General features: G+C 38.3%; 1 protein-coding gene across 6 annotated transcripts in view; it reads right to left on the bottom strand.

Annotated features, from left to right (window-relative positions):
- The window catches only part of PDZD2 (PDZ domain containing 2), a 511,304-nt gene that overhangs the window by 311,740 nt on the left and 186,695 nt on the right, over window positions 1-12,869 (bottom strand). The window lies entirely within an intron of this gene.

The raw sequence follows: 12,869 nt of genomic DNA, 5'->3' as shown, positions 1-12,869 counted from the left end.
ATTGCTTCCAAGGTCCTTCCTCTCACTAATAAGGTTTACCTTAGGATATTCCCATCTGATAACATGCATCCTTGCCATTATTAGTCTCTATTTAAAATAATATCACCTCCTACCCAGCAAATTATCAAAAGTGAGAAACGGAGGAAATGATTAGTGTTGGAGGGGTTGTGATAAGACAGGCACAATAATAGACTCTCAGTAGAGTTTTGAATTGGTACACCCATTCTAGAATAAAATTGTGTCTAAAAGGTAATGAGCCCCTGGGTGACTATAAAGCCAACACAGCCAGAGGCCACCAGGAAGCTGAGAGGTATTGCTTGAGCTTGGCATCTCCCCACATCCACACATACATAGGCAATCAAGTTGTGGCTTTGTTGCTTTAATAGGGAAAAATCTAAGACTAATTCAAATATGTAGAAGAGGATGAATCTGACTGTTGTAGTTGTTATTCTTTTATTTTCAGAGGACCAGTGACATCATGGGGTGATGTCTTTTCTTGCATATGAATTAGATTTAAGTGAGATAGATTTGCACAAAGTCTTTGGCCTCCCCCTCTCATCTAGAGTCACCAATGACCAGGCAAAAGTCATAACTGTCAATGACCCAGAATGTAGTGGATGGCCTTGGTATCCTCAATGTCTGACCAAGCTCTAAGTAAAGCACAGCACCTGCCTTCATGATGATCCATTGGAATAAATTGTTCGAATCTGCTCAGTCTGCTGGGGGAAGTCTTTACATGCTTAGAGAAGGCATCCCCCCCAATTCATCAACATGGTTTAGCTTATTTACAGAGACAGTTTTACCAGGGTATAACTAATGTCTATGCTACAGCTTCTCAGAGTCACAGGTGAGAGTTGAGGGCCTGGTAAACATCAACAGTAGATAAGCCCTCACACCAGAAGTGCCAGTCCTTCCTAAACACCCCACTTTCAGTCCTATGTGGTGATGGGAAGGAGGAGGTGTGAAAGTCAGGAAATGAAATGGTTAAGATAATATTTCTTTTTTAAAAAGAAAGAAAACAAAAGAATGCTGATAAATCACTTTAAAAATAACAGAAGAGAAAGGAAGTTCAGAATGTGACACACCCAAAAAGGATAATGCTGAAACCCCTGGTATTAGCTTTGAAGTATCCAAAAAAACATAAGCTGTATGTAGTCCTTCATATGCAGGTCTTTTTTTTTTTTTTGGTTTTGCACGCACGCATGTGTGTGTGTGTGTGTGTGCATATGTGCATGTAAAAAAGTATGATTATGTGTATTGAAGTCTGTCAAGTTCATAATAATAAAAAGTAATTTCTTTAAACATCTATTCAGTTTATATATCAACTAAAGAACCACTGGCATGTGTGACAAAGATGTTGAGAACCAGAGAACTGTAGTTTTCCTTGCCATGAGTCAGTTGCCACCTTTGCCCCACTACCATAAGAACTACTGTTGTGCATTAGTTAGAAGTTTACATGTGCTCGCCATCTGACTCTCTCTCTATCTCTCTCCGTATGTGTATGTGTGTGTGTCTCTCTCTCTGTCTCTGTCTGTCTGTCTCTGTCTCTCTAAGACTGAGTCTCCCTATCCCATCTAGGCTGGAAGCAGAATGGTTACTCATAGCCAGATCCCACTACTGATCAGCATAGAAACTTTGATCTGCTTCACTTCTACCTTGGGCTCATTTGCCTTATCTTCAGCATCCTATTGGTCACCTACTACCTAAAGCTCAGTATATTTCTGATAAACCTGGTACAAGCATGAAATTGGCTTAGTCTATTTGACCATGCCTGGCTCCTGTTCCCGCTCTTACCCCTACTCAGTATTACTTATTCAGCAGCTCCCTAGTGGATAGTCAATGGATGGCTGCTGAAGAGCATCTCCCTTTCAGCCTTCTAATGGATTAAGGCTGATCTTTAACAAGTCCAGTGAAGAGATGACTGGCCTCTGACACTCTACCCACAGAATATCTTTGCAAGGCTCTTTTGGCAAAGATATAGAAGAGACATACTGGGGGGGGGTAGAAGACAGAATCTTATGGGCCCCTGTATCCCAGAATGCAAATGTCATTTTTATATGCAAATTTTAAAATCTACCCAAAAAAGTCTGTAGCCTCCAATTGCCTCCTTTCAAGTAGATCCAGCTCCATCTTGAAGTGATTTGCATCACTTGCTTTCCCTCCCCCCCAACTTCATCGTCCTTCCATAATATTAGCCAAAGTTTCCCTCCTTGTTTCAAGCATGCTTCTGCTTATGTCAGTTCCCAACGGTGCTGGCTGGGCTCTGCTGCTGATGGCTACATGGCGTTGTGTAGGCTACTAAGAAGATGCCCTAAAGAAACTACCTCTATCACTCTATCACCTGCGTTATTCTGCTCTGGCTGACTGACTGGCTCTTTGTGTGTGTTTATGTGTGTGTGTGTGTGCACTGACTTCATCTATGCTAGGCACATGTATAATTTTTTGTTAAGGATTTTAAAAACCTATCTAGACTTTGATTCCCCAATGACTACCTTGGTACAATGGAATTGGACAGATCCCACATGCCATTGCTGTCCATATGGATTCACTTACAAAGTCCCTGGCATTTCTCCCCAGGCAGAATCCTACTTGGGAGTCAGATTTGTTAGTTGTCCTCCTTGCTGCTTTTCCATTTTCAGCTTTCACTAGCATCCCCTTGGGTGGGGTGCAGAGGTCTTTACTTCTGATGTAGCCAACTCAACAAGACAACTGCTCTTAGACAACCCACTATTTTGAAAAAGGTGAAAACTAAGAATCTAGTTAAAGCTTCCCCATATTGATAAAGGCTTACTTTGAACTACTTTGAATAGTAGAGGATTTCCAGACAAGCTCATTTAAATAGCGCCATTTAATTTGATTTTTTTTTAACTTAGTCTATTCAGGTAAAATGTAGAAATGGTCTCAGATACTAGTAGAGCTGCTTTAAATCACCCCCAAGGAATTATGCTGTAATATTTTTAAAATTCCAAATTACCAAATACTTATCCACCAAATACATGGTGGATAGAAGTGAGGAAATGCCAGAATTGGTTTTTAAATAGCCCATTCATTCAACAAAGTGCCTACTACACACTAAGTACTCTACTGAGGTTACAAACACACAAAAAATTTTAAAGGGTTGCCCCTGGGGTAGGTAGGTGGCGCAGTGGATAGAGTATTAAGTCAGGAAAACTTAAGTTCAAATTTGGCTTCAGACTCTTTCTAGCTGTGTAAAGTTAGTCAAGTCATTTAAGCCCAATTGCCACCCTCACAAAAAAAGATCCTATCCTCATGGAGGTATATTCTACTGAGTGTAAACAACATGTACTTAGAAAATTAAATACCAGAATACTAAGGAAATTTATTTGCATGACTTCATAAGCATAATTGACATCATATTACTTGCCTTCTCAAGATGTAAAGGCAGGGTGGGAAGGAAGGAAAGAATTCAGAACTTAAATTTTAAAACATGTATCTAGAAGCAGCTAGGTAGAGCAGTGGGTAGAGTACAGGCTCAGGAGTCAGGAAGACCTGAGTTCAAACTCTGACTCAGACAACTTGGGTAAGTCACTTAACTTGCTTCAACCCCCCCCCCCAAAATTAACGGTAAATTTTTTTTCATCTAATTGGGAAATATTTAATGAAATAAATAAAATGTATTTTTTAAAAGAAAGTTAAATGGCAAATATATAGAAAATAATTTTTCAAGAGAAGGTATGAACAACTGAGGAGATTAGCATGGACTTCCTTCAGGAGATGGCCTTTGAACTAAGAGCTTTGAAGAAAGCCAGAGATTCTAAGAGTTTAAGGTAAGGAGGGAGTTCCCTCCAAGCATAGAATTTGGAGGCAAGAGATAGAATGCCATGCCCAGGGAACCACAAAGGGCAGGCTTGCTTGGTTGACATGCCAAATGTATAAAACACAATAAACTTAAAAGATTCCTAATGGAGGACCAAAGTGTTTTTGTTTTTGTGTATTGTGTCCCCTAAAATATGATGACATATACAACAATGGCATCATAAGGGTTCTATTTTATAAAACTATAATTCCTGAGATGCAAATACAGCTTTCCTGTGAAGAAAGTTTATGGCAGACATAGATATAGGGATAGAAGAGATATTTTGGGTTAGTGTCTCCTGTAGGGTAATTTTGGTCGAGGAGCATGAGGAGAGTCCTCTTCATTATAAGTAAGTCTCTCCCACAGTAGACTTTGACTCTGGGCTTTGGCCAATCCCATTATCTTTGGCCAATCCCACTTGTCTTCATAGCACTCAGGGCCCTTGTAAGCTTCTGCTCAAGACTACTCTAGTGTTCACTAAAATAGAGAGTAGCTAAAGAACAAAGTCATTCCTACTGGCCTAGGGAATTCTAACTAGGGCCAAGCCCCATACTAGACAAGATGGTCTTGAGAATGTCTTCCCTTCTCCTTTTTCGCCAATCAAGTCCCCCCAGCTCAGTATCCTTATGATACACCCCAGCTACAAAGGATCTTTTAAGGCAATGCCCCATCCTAGGCCTGGTTGAAAGAAGAAAAGACCTGGAAGGAAAAGGAAGAACTAGAAGAGAACTAAAGTCAATTTTAGAAAGGGCTTGTCAAGTGTAAGAGGTAACTGATTTGTTCTACTTCTCTGAGGACAGAACTAAGATTCAATGATCAAAATTACAGAGTTCTGCTTCATGTTAGGAAAAACTTTCTAACAATTAGAGTTGTCCATCACCTCAGAAGACAGAGCTCTTCTTCACTGGAGGTCTTGTATTGAAGTGGGATGGATACAGTGGAGGAATCCCTGTTCCATTATAGTTCATCTGATAAGCTTTCGGTGACTCCTCTGATAGCATTCTGGTGCTCTGGACCTTTTAGAGTACTAATATTTGGTTTCAACTTCATGGAACAAGATACCCCTCCCAAGATAAGCTTATCACCTCTAATCTCAATACCATGCTCCTAATTCAAACCTTAACTCACACCATCTTCCCCTGCTCTCTGTCGTATGTTATTGGGGAATTAGAGGGCTGAAGTACCAAACTCATCCAATGTCTCCTTGATCAAAGACAGAAACTAGATTTTGATTCACTCCACTCTGCATATGCTGTATTGACTGGTTTCAGCTCCATGGAACTAGATACCCCCTGTTCTCTTCATCATTCCCAATCCTTCCCCTATCCCTACTTTCCTTCCTCCTTTTGTGTGTTGTATTGGATTATAAACTAAAGGCGGGGACAGTCCTTCCTTTTCTTAATTGTATCCTCCAAGCCTGCTCATAGTACAATGTCTAGCAAGTAGTTGTCCAGTCCAAAGATGTCTAACTCTTTATGACCCTATTTGGTGTTTTCTTGGTAAAGATAGTGAAGTGGTTTGTCATTTCCTTTTCCAGTCCACTTAAAAGATGAGGAAACTGAGGCAAACAGGGTTAAGTGGCCTGTCCACAGTCACCCAACTAGGAAGCATTTGAATTCAGGAAGATGTGTTTTCCTGACTCCAGGTCCAGCACTCTATCTACTGCACCAACTAGCTGGCCTAATCCATCATCAACACCTCCCACAACGAATATGAATTTATGATCTATTTTTACTGTAAAGAGAAGTTATGCTGACACCATAAATGCCAATGCCAACTTGTGACTTAGTGTTGAACTGAGAGAAAGCATATAGGATGATGGTTAAGGGTGCATGGTGTGAGAAGTATTTACAAAGGAAGAGAAGACTAGGAATGGAGAGATGAGAGAAAGCATCAGTGAGTGCGAAGAAGAAAGCCTCAGATTAATCAAGGCAGGAGATGGGGATCAATCAGAAGACTGTAAGTCTTGTAAAGCTGAAAGAGATTTCTAGATCCATAAGTAGGATGATCAGGGGAGCCCCTGAATAATTTAATGAGTTTCTTCTAATCAATCTGATTAGACTTATTGCTAACAACTGAAAGGCAGTCCCCATGGAGCCCGATTTACACATTGATAGCTATTCATTTGGGCTTTGGAGACCAAAGAGCTATGGTTGACAGACTTAGGACTCTTGTCTCTCTAGGATCTATAAGAATGAATTGTAAAAGAACTCATTTCTTTTTAAACTTTTCTTTTACTATGCTTTTTTTTGGACTCCCAGGCCAAAATGAAGATAATATGTGAGGGAGATCTAACTTCATCAGACCAAAAATGGCAACTTGTGGGAAAAATACATGTGAGTGTCCTGAAAGGGAGTTACTGAACCTTCAAATCCTGGGTAAGTTCTCTTGCCTGTTTTCTTTTCTGATCAATGGAAAAATTATATCTTCTTCCCATTCTTGATGCTATCTTATGTAGAAGACAAATCCTTTAGCCAAGACTTTTCTGGAAAACTTTGAAAAAGACCCCCATCTACCCCCCAGTAACCAGTTTTTACCAGTATTGGGGAAAAATAAAGAAGACATTCCTGGTCTCAACCTCAGGGTACTACCAGAGAAAGCATTCAGACAAGACCTTGCATCCTCAAGAGGGACAGGCTTCAGTGACTAGGTATTTTCTATCTGAACACATAAGCAGGATGAAACAAAGACAAGAGAAAAATCAGGCTAACTTTTTCAATGAGACAAATCTGGACTCTGCAGTTATGTTGTATGTCTGTGAGTTACACACCTACATAGAATTTGGATCTCAAAGGCTATAGATCATTTCATATAAAAAAAATTCCACTTGATTTAATAAGGGGGGGGTCTCCAGCCACCTCCCCATGCTAGGATTCTTTGAAAGCTATTCTGACTGCGTAGACTTTGGCTGGGTCTGATATAAACAATTGATATAAATAAATCAGATGCACATGTGCATACCAGACATTGCCTCTCCAACACCTGTCACCCCTAAGCAGACTTATCGGTCTGGAAGATTGTAATGTTACCTTTTGCTCATTTTTCATGAATATTTTTATGACAAGCCTTTTCCTTTCAGTTTTACCTTGCAATATCATGCACATAAAAAGTGATTATTTTCTAGTATTATCCGTTTTAAGGAGACAGCATGATATAGAAGGCTTAAGATCAGAAGTCTGGGCTCCCAGGTATGTCACTAACAGGGTGACCCTGGGCAAGTCATTTCACTATTCTTGAACTTAGTTTCCTCACTTAGGAAATAGCAAAAGCAGCACTTGCTCTACCTACCTCACAGATATCACACCATTAATATGAACCTCAAGCAATCACCATTTCTTTAGTATTAAAAATTTAAAGTTGTTTCTTTCCCCAAAGAAATATCATTTTGACTGTAGAGAAAAATATCCCAAGAATGGATAGGGAACCCTCTGTTTCTGTGACTTTGACTTTAGAGCTGAAAGCAGGTGCTGAAAGTATTTGAGTTACAAGTGTGATTTTGATTATCAGGGACTCATTTTGTAACCAACGGTTCTTAATAGGAAATAGCTGGCAGCCTGCCTGTACTTGACTTGAAACCCTTATGTTAAGTATGAGTCTAAAATATCCAAAAACAAAACTGGAACTCCTGGGCTAGCTAGGGGAAAAAAAAACCCACTCCCTAAAGGCTATTTCTTGAAGTACACTCCAGAAAGGAAAAAAAAAAACAAAAAAAAAAAAACGGAAGAGTGGGACAAATCATTTGGCCGGGGCCTTTAGCAAACACAGTTAAGTGTTTTCCATTGTTGATCTTGAAAAGATTGCTCAAAGATGAAGAGGGGAATCTTATATCATTCTGTCTCCTCAAAGCTCTGGAAGCATACCTTAGTCATTTTTCATGACAGACCAAAATCCAGTGTTTATAAAGAATAATTTCATTTCTTGGCTTGAAGTTTATTTATCCCATGGAGTCAAAGACTCCCGAACCCTTCAGATGTTTGAAAGCTTTTATCCTGGTTCCAAGAAGAGACCCCCAGCTAGACCTGGACAGAGGATGGGATCATAGATGTAGCAAAGCTCAAAAAACTAACTCATGTTCACACATTAAACCTGTAGTACTTTTCATCATGTTAATAACTGGAAAGAAATAATAGGAAGCTGAACTTGGTACCCAGTTCCAAAGATTAAAGTTAAGAAATAACACTGATGTGGAGGGTATCTGGAAAAGGGGGAGTGGGTCACAATAGTGAAGGAACTTGAATCCCTGTTATTTGAGAATCCATTGAGGGAACTGGGGATAGTTAGACTGGAAAAGAAAAAGACATAAAATACATAAAAGCTTCCTCACAGTTTTTGAAGGGCTGTCATATAGAAGGAGGTTAGACTTGTTCTTTTCTTGTTCAAAAGGAACAATGACTTGAAGTTGGATAGAAACAGATCCAGGTTTGTAGGCAGAAGGGAAAAACCCGGAATTTCCTAAAAATTAGTGCTATTCCAGACATAGATTAGGCTGCCTCTGGAGGTGGTGGGGTCCCCCCCTCCAAAGGCAGAATGACTTCTGGCTGAGTGAAAAATAGTGGAGATTCTTTTTTTTTTATTGGTTTTTGCAAGGCAATGGGGTAAGTGGCTTGCCTAAGGCCACACAGCCAAGTAATTATTAAGTGTCTGACGCTGCATTTGACCTCAGGTCCTCCTGGCTCCAGGGTCAGTGCTCTATCCACTGCACCACCTAGCCACCCCTAGTGGGGATTCTTTTTCAGGCCTCACTTGGACTAGATGAGACCACTGAGTGATTTCCAACTGGAAAATTCTGTGATTCTGATTGTCAGTGTTAATCACAAGATACTATTCCATAGATAAGACTATCTTTTTTCTTTCTTTTCTTCCTTCCTTCCTTCCTTCCATAGCTCCTCTAGTTCACATTCGTTGTCAAAATTTGGGAGGGAAGAGAAAATCAATAAATCTAACTTTCCCCAAATGATTAGCATATTGGTATCTCACTTTTGTGCTCCAGGTGTTTTGGTTTTGAGACAAGAAGAACCCACAGATCATATTTAAATGAAAAGAAGGGAAGAAAGTCATTTTTCTAAGAGAGTCTGGAAATTTTCAGCAATGTGGATTTTTTTAGAAAGAAGCAAAAAGAGGGGCCTTTCAACCCACTAGGGCACTTTGCTCCCAAACAACAGAGGAACTGGAACTCGATGTGGCATTTTGTCAAAAAATACAAAGAAACTTCTGTGAGCAATTCCAAAGGGCCCCTCTCATAGGGCTCTTTAAAAATTGTTGAAATTCCATTTATGAGGCTCCTAAGTCCCAGGCTGAAACAGGTTATTGCTTTCTGGAGTTGCAACCTGCCTACCAAGCACTCCCCTCCCCAGCTTCTGCTTTCCCATTCTCCCAGGGCTATGATACCGTTATCCCTCAAAAAATAAAAAGATTGAATAAGAGAAGATGGACATTTGGCTTCTTTTCCCTTCATATTGCACTAAGCCCAATTCTTTGAACCCCTTTACATATGATTTCCCTTGTGGTTCATGTCAAGCCTATAGAATCTCTAAGACAATGGCAAATTTTAGGCTTCCATTGGCCTTCTAAGCAGCCAAGAGCTAAGTAAATGGGAAGATAGGAAGGGGACATCCACTGAGGTCCTCTAGCATGAGCTAAAATAATGAATTTATCAATAAATAGTTATTTATGTTAATTGTATACAAGGTACTTGCTAGGTGCCTATGGCGATATAAAGAAGAACATATAGACTCTGTGCCCATGGAGTTTGTAGTATAAATAAGTCTAAACCCCAAACAAGATGTTTAACCTTCCTGGGCTTCAATCTCCTTATCTATAAAATGAGAATAATAACATCAGGCTTCCTCATCCAATCATAGAATCCTAGATCCTATGGAAGGAACCTCGGAGGCCATTGAGAGGTCATTGAGAATAATCCTCCTATTTTATGGATGAAAAAGGTAAATGAACAACCTAAGGTAGACAGGTAGACAACATCACAATGGGATTTGAGCCCGGGTCCTTTGCCTGCAGAGTTGGTGTTCTTTTCACTGCTTTTTACCCTATACCACTTTTAAAAGAGGGGGAAATTTGAGTTATACAAGCAGGAGATTATACAGAGCCTTGAATGACAAAATAATCTGGATTTTTCTCCCACTGGCAATTTAATTCATTTCATTTTCTTAATTTAATTTTATATTAAAAATGAGTAACCCAGATCTGAACTGAGTTAGATTCATAAGAGTGAAAATGATTTCATTTCTTTGCTGAAATTCCCAGCAAGGATCTCCCACAGATGCTGGTGGTGAAAGGGATTGGCCCTGGCAGAGATAACATCTGACCCCAGCAGATGAATTGGAGCCATTTATGCTTTGCCTGCGAGTGTTCTGATACTCAGGAGTCAGGCATTTAATCACTTTCTCTCCAGCTAACTTTAGTGTCTCCTTCTCTACTCAACCTTTCCCATCTAGTTTCACATTTCTTCTCTTCCCATGATCGTTCTTTGCACCATTAAATTCAACAATTTTGACCCCCATTTCCCTTCCTAGGTAATTACTGTTAAATTGTATCTATCACTTTGACTGACTCCATTTTCTAACCTTACATCAAAACTCTTCCTCATTATAAACCAATGAACCATATTATAGAAAACCCTGACCAGGAACCAACGGGATCAAGAAGTTATTGTTGTTAGTGTAACGAGGGGAAAAAATCTAAAACACCTTTTGGACAAACAGGGCTGGAAGACCAGTGTATTAGTGATAACAATGATCCCAGACTAAAAATATTAATATTACTGTTCTTATACTGCCTTCCATTCATAGTGACTTTATACTTTTTTTTTATTACAACATAATTTGATATTCACAACCATCTTTTAAATTAGATTGGGCAGTTGTTTTCATCACCTCTATTTTTCATATAACAGATACCAGGGAAAGTGGTTAATCCGAGGTCAACATGACTAGTCAATGAAGCACAGGAACAAGTATCTAGGTCTACTCATTCCCATTTCAGTGTTCTTTCTATAATAACAAAGATGTGTGAGAGGCAGTTAACTGTATTAAGCATTAGTTGGACCCGATCCAGAAGCCTGGATCATTACACTACAGGAAGGGTATATTTTTTATTGGAAAAAAGAGCAAGCCCAGACAACAATGGCCACATCCAGTCTCAAATATCTGAGTAATGGAGAAGAGTTTGCAGATGCTTCAAGTTCCCACTGGGAGACAGAATGGATGGAGAGACTACAATGTATTTTCAAATTTATCAAAGGAACTGCAAAAGCTTGGAAACAGTATTAAAAAAGGAAACAACTCTTGTGCTAATTGTCTTCTATTAAAGTTATTATTATACTCACTGTTAGAGAAACCAGGTTCCATTTTTCCTTACTGCAGATGAAATTTTTCTCTACCACCAGTCCTCATTCATGTCAATTATTAACAGGGATCATGTTTTAAACAGTTTTAAACAGAGATATTTTATTTATATATATATATATATATATATATATATATATATATATATATATATATATATAATGTGTGTGTGTGTGTGTATATATATATACACACATATATAAACATATATTAATATATATACATATATATGTGTGTATGTATATATATATAATGTGTGTGTGTGTATATATATATACACACATATATAAACATATATTAATATATATACATATATATGTGTGTATGTATATATAATGTGTGTGTATATATATATACACACATATATAAACATATATTAATATATATACATATATATGTGTGTATGTATATATATACACACACATATAAACATATATTAATATATATACATATATATGTGTGTATGTATATATATATAATGTGTGTGTGTATATAGTGTATATATATATACACACATATATAAACATATATTAATATATATACATATATGTGTGTGTGTATATATATCTCCAGGGTCACACAGCTTATTAAGTATTTCAGGCTCAGGAAGCTAAGTTTTCCTGATTCTCAGCCCAGTGCCCTAACCACTGTGTTACCTGGCTGCCAATAATAGATAATGTTAATATGTGGTTTTCTATATCAGTATGTCAATCCACAACAATGCTCATGTATGCTTAGTGACCCTAATTTCTATTTGAATTTGATATAATTGTTTTAAATAATATAAAGTCTAACATTAACTATTTTACATATTTTGAGGATAATTACCCAACCCAAAGAGATCCTATTTTACTACCCAGGAGGCTGAAATCTTGGCCCAGACACATGAATATTCCCAGGCAAGCCTAGCTTCCCCAAACAAACTAAATCCAAATTAGTCTGTGGCCCAAACTTCAAACCAACTTATAGAATTATCAGGATCAGCACACTAGAATGGGATTGGGACTAGTTCTGTAGCTGTAAATAAATCTGATTTTCTTCAGACTTTCAATATCAGAAAGGTCAGAAGTCAAAGACATCACGGAATCATACATCAGAGCTAGAAGGGCTTTTAGAGACTATCTAATCCAATCTTATCATTTTTACAGATAAGAAAATTGAGATCTTCCTGAGTCCAAGGTCACCTCTTTATCCACTGTATCACATGGTTTCCCTTAGAAACTACTATCTGGAGCGGATGACTATATTTAGAAATGAAACTGAGGTAAAAACAAAAGATATCAATACAAATGTTTTTAAAAGGAAAAAACCTTTAAGAATTAAAAAAAAAAGGTGGGGGGAGTGGCTAGGTGGTACAGTGGATAAAGCCCTGGAGTCAGGAGTACCTGGGTTCATATCCAGTCTCAGACACTTACTAATTACCTAGCTGTGTGGCCTTGGGCAAGCCACTTAACCCCATTTGCCTTGCAAAAACCTTAAAAAAAAAAAAAAAAAAAGGAAATTGTGAGTTCTTTTTCTCACGTTTTATGGATTTAGATTACAGATCCCCATCCACCAAAAAGAAAGTTCCTTTAAGGAAGGATTGTCTTTTTTTTTGGTAAATCTTCTCAAGTTTGGGGGAAGCAGAAAGTTATGGTGGATAACATATTGTATTTGGAGTAAGGAAGATAATGTTCTGAAATGAAAGCTAT

This window comes from Macrotis lagotis, chromosome X, assembly GCF_037893015.1.
Source record: "Macrotis lagotis isolate mMagLag1 chromosome X, bilby.v1.9.chrom.fasta, whole genome shotgun sequence".
Classification (NCBI taxonomy): domain Eukaryota; kingdom Metazoa; phylum Chordata; class Mammalia; order Peramelemorphia; family Peramelidae; genus Macrotis; species Macrotis lagotis.
The sequence above is the reverse complement of the archived record's forward strand: the minus strand, read 5'-3'. Positions and strand labels throughout refer to the sequence as shown.